Consider the following 8410-nt stretch of genomic DNA (forward strand, 5'->3'; position numbering starts at 1 on the left):
GACTTCACATCTCCCCATAGGCGTGACCATGTCTCTACCCAGGGAGGTCTCTTGAAGAGTCTTTTGTTGCTGCTGGTAAGGGTCCTGGTTTCATTGATAATGATTACAGTTTTTGTTCTAGCTGCCATTGTTTGTGTTCATTCTTAACTATTTCTAGGACATCATTGTAGAGAAATAGCTTTATTTAAATTCTGGAAGGTAAAAGGACACAATAATTTTCTGAAGGATTGTTTTAAATTTTTATTTCAAAATTTATGGAATGATATGATTTTCAATTAAGTTTCACAAATGAGTTTATTGTTGTGACTCAGTGAAATGCATAATGTGTGGTAAACTGTGGTCTGCAGCCCACCTGTATCAGAATCATCACCAGTGTGTTAAATTGTGCCTACATCAGAATCACCTGGGATACTTAAAGAAAGATTCAGATCCTAGATGAGAGTTCAACTCCCACTGAAGCATTTGCCATTGCAGCCAGGGAAGTTGCACCCACAATCTCACAGTTGATGTTGAAACAGACAGCCTTTGAAATGAAAATCTTCAAATTCTTTTAACCTTTGATCTTCTTTATACTGAGGATGGAGGCCAAGGTACTGCCTGGCCCTGATGGGCACTGCAAAGGGGACCATGCACTGAGACAGATTTCTGGCTAACATAGCCTAGTTACATGTACACTTGGGTATTTCCTGTCTTTATTCACACTGTGCCCTCTGTCCTTATGAAAGCTTTCAATTACACTGAGTCACCAACAATGGAGACTCATGAAAGAAAATATTTTCCTCTATTTTACTCAACCCAAACTGGAAAGAGATCCATATTTTCATTTCCATCCTGACTCCTGAGTTTTAATGCTTCAGAAGAAACAGCAAAATATGTCCTTCCCAATGAAAACTACAAAGGCAAATCAATTTTAAGAATCACTCCATCATATCTTAGATTGGATATTTTTACAAAATGGCAAGAGGGGAAATTGTAATTTTTAATCTTAGACTTCAGAATTATTATTCTTTGTTTAAGTTTTTATAATCTTAAATTTTTTTTCTAAGTAGTTATACATGACAGCTGAATAAATTTTGACACACTGTACTCAAATGGAGTACAACTACTCCTTTTTCTGTCTTACAATGGTGCAGTCACACTGATAGTGTAATCATACATGTATATAAGGTACTGATGTCCTTTTCATTCCACTGTCCTTTCCACATCCTCTCCCCTTCCATCATCCCCCTCTGCCCAATACAAACTTTCTTCATTCTTCTCTATCCCCCTTCCCCCTTGCATTATGTATCACCATCCTCTTATCAGAGAAAACATTCAGCCTTTGGTTTTTTGAGTTTGGCTTATTTTCTTTTCTATTCTTAACACTTGTTCTAGGGACTGGTCTAGAAATGGGAAACAACACACAAAAAAAGAAAGAAAGAAAGAAAAGAAACTATTTGTAAATACAATTTTGCTTTCAAAAAAAAATGCCACTTAAAGACTGTTATTCTGTTTCACCCTCCATGTCCATGACTGATGTTGGCCTTCAACATATGGCTACAGCAACATAAAAAGAAATCTCTATCATACATGTATACACATCTACTCACATTTTAGAAAAACTCTGGAGACACAAAACAGACGTCAGCACAATTGGTGTCTTGCCCACACCACTAAAAAATAAGTAGAGGGCTGCCATATGCAAGACTTTGCATAGGCTTGGTGTGGACATCAAACTTCTTCCTGAGGGAAGTTAGGTTAATAATATGGGACAGTATACTTAATAGGGGACAGAAGGGCAGTAAATTTTGGAGAACATGGTAATAAAGGAAGCAAATTATTATAAGCTATGAATGAGAGGGCTTCTTTGAAGTCACCAATATCCTTCCCCACATGGACTCAAAGAGCTCAGACCTGATGGTGCAGTGCAAAGTCCAACTGGCTTGGCTCAGAGGAGCTACTTGGTGAGGTGTGGATCTGTGAAAGGTGTTTGCTGAAAACCACTGACACTGTTCAGAAGTGCCCTGCTGTCACTAGGGTGCTTCTAGGACTTCCAAGGAATGCAATGTTGAAACGATATGACTCATGTGTAGGGGGCAGCTGTTGTCCCCAAGTTGATTATCTGAGGAGAGCTGTTGAGGTGAGAACCATGCTGTGGCAGGTGTTGTGCCACAGATGCTGTTCAAAAGCAGTGTCACAAAGTTTACCATGCAATCTTAGGTGCTCTTTCCATAATGTTGGGCCTGGTGGTATTTGTCTACTTGTATTCCATCACTGCCAGGAAGTCATTTTGTCTTTCTGCCTACCCTAGTAGGACACATCTCTAATCACCTCTTCAGATGTGCACTAGTTTTGAATGAAGAGGGCCCAAGATGCTCCTTAGCAGATAGGGTTATTCAGATAGGGGGTGGAGGTAGGCCAAGGCTTCCTTGTGCTTTAGAGACCTGTGGTGACTTTGCTTCTTGTGTGGCTCCTGGAAGGCAAGGCTCTCAAGACAGGAGCACAGAGCAGGGCCCTTAAGGACTTTATGAGAAAGCAAACAAAACAACCCTGTTCAGATGGAACTGTCAGACCTGATGATAGTGCCCAGAGGCTGGAAAGAGGGCAAAGCATGCAGGAAGGTAGGAACTGGGTGAGAGATGATTAAGAGGATGAGCCAAGGGGGTGCACTGGGTCTGGAAAAGATTCCAGGTTCCAGCTAAGAGGGGAAGCCTCCCTGTGCCCCCAAATCCTTGCTGTCCCAGCCACCATCCCATAGCATGCTGTGTGGTCATATCTTATCACTTCCTTTTCATTAGCCAGTTTATGGTACAAGTAATGTAGTCTGAAGGGAAATAAAGGCCCTTGTCATCTTCTAAGAAAAGTAGAATGGAACATGAAAAACACACATGTAGAAACAACTTGTGGTTATTGGAGAGAATATGTTAAGGGAAGTACCCTGTTAAGTGTGTATATTAGTTTTCTTAAGGAGAAGACAAATTGACAGGGACCTCAGACATCATCTAAGTCTAGGTCCACCTTTTACAGATAAGGGGCATCAGCTCACGGAGACAAAGAGGCCAGCTAAAGGCATACAACCAGGTAGTGACAAGTCTGGAGTTACAGACCAGACATCAGTAAGAAGACAGGGTGGTCTGCACACTAGAGGGAGCCAGTGGGAACTGGAGGCTTCAGGGTTAACTTGGCAGGGACAGCATGAGTCTGTATAGAGGCAATCTTGTAAGTGTTGTGCTAAAGTGGCTCAGGAAAGAAAGCAACCCTCAGAGAAGAACCAAAGGGAAGTAGAAAACAAGAGCTACTTAAATCATGGCCCTAGATCCTTGATCATGCTATAGGGGTCAAAGCTCTCAGAGTACAATTTAGGAACATTCCTAGGAGAATGCTCAGCTCCTCTGATGTTTACCATCTAAGTGTAAAGATTTAATTTCTGATTTTTAAAACAATCAGTTACATATCAAGTTTTTCTTCAAAGTATTTTGAGAGAATTATAGCACAGCATTTAAGTAAATGTAGACAATATCTGGTACACATATTTAATTTTTTTCCCTTAAAGTTCAGTGTTTTTATTATCAGTTTTTTTATGACAATGAGACCACATGAATCTTCCTTCATTATTTTTAAAACTGGTGTGTCAAAATAAAATTGCTGTTCTTAATCTAATATTGTGCACTCAAGTCAATTTATAAAGTTATGCCTTATTTGATTTTTTATAAATTAGTTCAAGAAAGTCCAGAATGTACAAATGGCCTCAAGATCTCCTTGTAGACAACTAATTTAAAGACTTTAAAAGTTTCTTCATTCAAGGACCAACTTAACTGCATTTCTCCCACCTTCTTGCTTGACTGATATCAAGGAGGGAAAATTGGGTTAAAGAGGAGAGACAATGACACAGGAGAGCAAGGTCAGGGTAGGGAGCTGAGGGGGCACAAGGGCAAAGGGATGAAACCCTAGCTAGAGGCTATCTAGGAGCTAAGACTTGTATAGTGGACCAGATTATATGCTTCTGGAAGGTCAAAGGAGGTCAGAGTCACTTACAGATCTGATGATAGATCGTGATGTGTTTGAAGAAGACTCTGTGACCGTGAAAGGTGCAACCGATTCTTTAGCTTCAAGTAAGTCCTTGCCTTCTTGAAAACATCATGTGTCCTGGTAACTGAAAAATAAAGGAGCCCCACAGAGAAGTAATTAACACTGGGCCATACTTGCTGGGTGTGTAATTTCTAAAGCATTTTCTTCTCATCCCTCAATCTTGGGTCTCTTTCTCACCCTTCTTCTCCTCCCTCTGCACCCACAATTATTCATAACACAGGAGGGTTTGCCCCAGGGCATTAGGTGCTCCCCTCCCAAATTTCTGTGTCTCTCTTCTGACTATTCCTCTGCAGCACAAGTGGGGCATGTGAAAGACCACCCCTTTTTTTTTGCAGCACCACAGATCAGAGACACCGACGCTGGCTGATAATGAACTGCTTCATGTTCTGCTTCTGCTTGTTTGCAGTCATCAGACATTCAGCTGTTCTCTGTTTGGATACTTGGGCTCACAGATCCAGGAGCTCCCTTTTCATTGACTCAACCTGGGAAAAAGGGACAGGCTCTCAGTGAACAGTTTGGAGAATGGATGCATCCAGTGCTTTGTGGTTCCTACCAATCAGAAGCACAACTCCACAATCTTCTCAACACTACCAAGACTGAGTTCTCTTCATTATAGCCTCTTAATTCTCCAGCTCAGAACAGCTGAGGAAGAGACCACAGGTAGGAATGTTGAGAACCTTCAAGCCCCCAATCATACTAGTACAGACCTATATTTCTGCGGTCAAGGAGACCCCGACTCCACACCTGAAGGAAACTCTCAACTGCAAACAAGACCTCCATATCAGTCCTTGTAAAAGTTTTCTCTCACCCTTCCCCCATACATGCAGGAATGGAATTTCAAAGATATTATGTCTGGGACTTGGGGATGCCCTGATGACAGTGCTCAGGTTTCAAAATGTCTGTACTAACCTGAAGAAGGTAACATAGTTTCATCGTAAAATAAACTAGCAACATTAATGTAGAACTGGAAAATGGAGAGGGGATCAAGAATCTAGCCCACTTCAGGGCTGGCAATAAGAAACAGCCTGATATATGAAGAATTCTTTGGTGCCAGAGGAGCGGTGGTAGTGGTGGTTGTCTGTCTTTTCCTAAAACTGGCAGAGAGATAAAAAATTTAAAAGTATGTTAAGATTCTAGGAGCATGATCAAAAGAAGTTGCAGGGTCATAGTGACATCCTCTGACCTTTTGACCTAGAAGACCTAAGGAGTGAAAAAGTTTAAAAGGCCCCCGAATTTCTGCTCAAACTTCAGAATTATTGGAAGTAAAAATTTATGCATTACCAGGGTGTCTATGTCTGTGCTTCTCTATTTTCTTTTCTTCTCTTTGAATTATTATCTTGGGGCTGGGTGTGAGGAGGAGTTAAGGTAATCAGAGCTTCAATGAAAGCAGCCATGATAGACCAGGGGTCTTCCTCCAGAATCCTTCACTAAGGTTTAGCACATTCTAACAGCCCATGTAGAACCTGACCCTCAGAAACCCTGCAACTGAGAGTACAGAATCTTATAAGGCAGAAGAGCTAGGCTTTTACCAGAAAATGACAAACTGAATGTTTTACAATAATTTGAAAAGAACGCAGATATACCTATTAGCCATGGTGTCAAAACACTAAGGATTTGTTCAAGAAATGCTGAAGAACCATAGGATTTTTGTGAACTATTGTGAATATGCAATTGAGTTTAGTGAAGCTAGACTTAGACAAAATTTTAAGAAAGGCCATAATCTGGAAACCAGTGTTAAACCACAATGCAAAGAAAAGACCACAAAAAAGAAAAAAAGAATGAAAGAAAGAAAGAAAGAAAGAAAGAAAGAAAGAAAGAAAGAAAGAAAGACAGAAAAGACCACCATTTCAAATTTTAAACCAAGTACCATGGTTTTCTAGGAACAAATAGCAGAATTTCCCTATAAATAAAGTCTGAGAATAGATGTAAATTTTAAACAGAAGCTAAAATTGTGCAACTTGTATTATTTCAAAAAATTTTTTTTTCCTTTTCTAAAATTCTTTTCCTCCCCTTGATATCAGGGAGTGAACCCTGGGGAGCTTTACCAGTGAGCCACATTCAGAGCCCTTATTTTTTGAGACAGGATCTCACTAATTTATTGAGACTGGCTTTGAGTTTTTGATACTCCTGTCTCAGACACCTGAGCCACTGGGATTAAAGGCATGAAACTCCCATTTCTAAAATTGTAATTATCGTATTTGTACACGCAGCTTTCTTTCAGGAGACTTTAATTGAAAACTCTCCTGAAGGCTGGGATGTGTTTCAGTGGTAGAGAACTCTCCTTGCATGCTGAGGCCCTGGGTTTGAGCTTTAGTGCTAGAGAGAAGGAAGGAAGGAAGGAAGGAAGGAAGGAAGGAAGGAAGGAAGGAAGGAAGGAAGGAAGGAAGGAAGGAAGGAAAAAAGGAAGGATGGAAGAAAGGAAGGAAGAAAGGAAGGAAGGAAAAAAGGAAGGATGGAAGAAAGAAAAGAAAGTTGGAAAAAATAATAGACTAAGAGAAATGAAGAAATAGAAAGGGAAAGAGGGAGGGAGAGAGGGCGGAAGAAGGAAGGGAAGGAAGGAAGGAACAAAAAAAGGAATGGAGATAAGGAAAAAGATCAGGAAAAAAAATTATAATGAACACCAATTAAAATGTCTTCTGCTAACCTACATATTAATCATCCATTACAGGCACCAAAGCCCTTATATGACTGTTTAAATTAATTAAAATTTTAAAAAATCAAATTTCAGTATCACAGTCCCACCACTTAATTTAAGAGTGCAATAACCACATGGGCTGGTGGCTATAATATCTGACAGTGTAGTGCAGATACCATACATTTCTGTCATGGCAGAAAGGTCCATTGGACAACACTGATAAAGAGGAAGCATCACATCAAAGTACTGGTATTGTGGATGTGTTAAAAATATTCTATCAATGTGGAGAAGGCCCAGGACAGCAAATCACAGGAGCACTGGCTTGGAACCAGGTAAGAGAGGCCAGCAGTCCCAGGTGAAAAAGGAGGTCAGATGAGGTGATGAAACTGCAAGTGATGCTGGTGTGCACCTGTCTTCAAACCACTGCCCAAAGATGTAGGAGAAGAACCAGGTGGCACAAGAGGATTTGGGGCTGTGAACAGGGCCAGTGGCAAAACTGTCAGACAGGTGTCAAGGTGCACAGTTCCACTATCCCACGATATATAGTACATGATAAGAAATGTTGATATTAACAAGGTGATTCTTAAGTGTACTGAGAATTTATTAGGTCAGGTACTGTTCTAAGCACTTTTCATCTCACTCAACAAACTCAAATGAATTACTAGTTGATCTACAAGGTTATGCATCTATGACCTCAAACTTGATCATTTAATTAAATGCCATTCAAGTTTGGTTTGTAAAAAAAAAATTGACACACACGAGGTACAGTGATACCCATTTGTAACCTCAGTGAAGTAGAGAAATCTCAAGTTCAAAAACAGCATGAGCAATTTAAAAAAGGTCTTGGGATGGAGCTCTGTGGTAAAGCACCCCTGGGTTTAGTTCCCAGTACAAAAAAAAAGTAAGAAAGAAAGGAAGGCACTTTTTCCTTTTTCAGGAAAAATTAAGTTCTTGTCATTGAACCAAGGTGCTCTTGAAAAAAAAACAATTAAGTAGATGTCTAGCTCTTGCTCAGCTTCAAATTCTTGAACTGAGTGCAGAAAATATTGCAGCCCAAACAGGCCATGTTGTTCTCTAAGCCTCCTGAGCTCATTATGCACACCACTACATTTCGTGTTTTGGAACCTACAAAGACAGTGTGATGATTTAAAGTTCCATTTATTTTTTATTGCCATAATGAAAAAGCAGCCTCTTGTATTTCATCTTCAACAAAATACAGTTGTCAAACTGATAGAATTATTTAGAAATGACTTCATTTTTTAGACTGGAGCTAAGTGCCTAAGTATAGTAATAGTATTTCTAACTACAATGATTAAAATAAAATTATTACCACATAAACTATATGAGTGTAAAAAAGAGCTTGAGTTTTTTTTAAACAGCTGTCCTATTTAAAAATTATTTTCCAAATGACAATTGACAACTTCATTTTCTAATATTATCAGCCAAAGGTTGCCAACTACATTTACATAACTTGTACTAAGATTTTTGGTATTGCCAGTTTTTACCATTGACAATTATAGGGATGCACTTAAAGTTCTTTCTGAATGATATTGTTTCATTACATTTCAGTATTTAGCTTTTTAAATATGTCCAAAGTCTTTCAGGACATGGGCTTCAACAAGAAAATTATACATTTCCAATAAAATTCAATGCTGACCATAAGAACATTGTATATAATGGTGAAAGAAGTTTAGAACAATTTTTTAG

This window comes from Ictidomys tridecemlineatus, chromosome 11, assembly GCF_052094955.1.
Source record: "Ictidomys tridecemlineatus isolate mIctTri1 chromosome 11, mIctTri1.hap1, whole genome shotgun sequence".
Lineage (NCBI taxonomy): Eukaryota > Metazoa > Chordata > Mammalia > Rodentia > Sciuridae > Ictidomys > Ictidomys tridecemlineatus.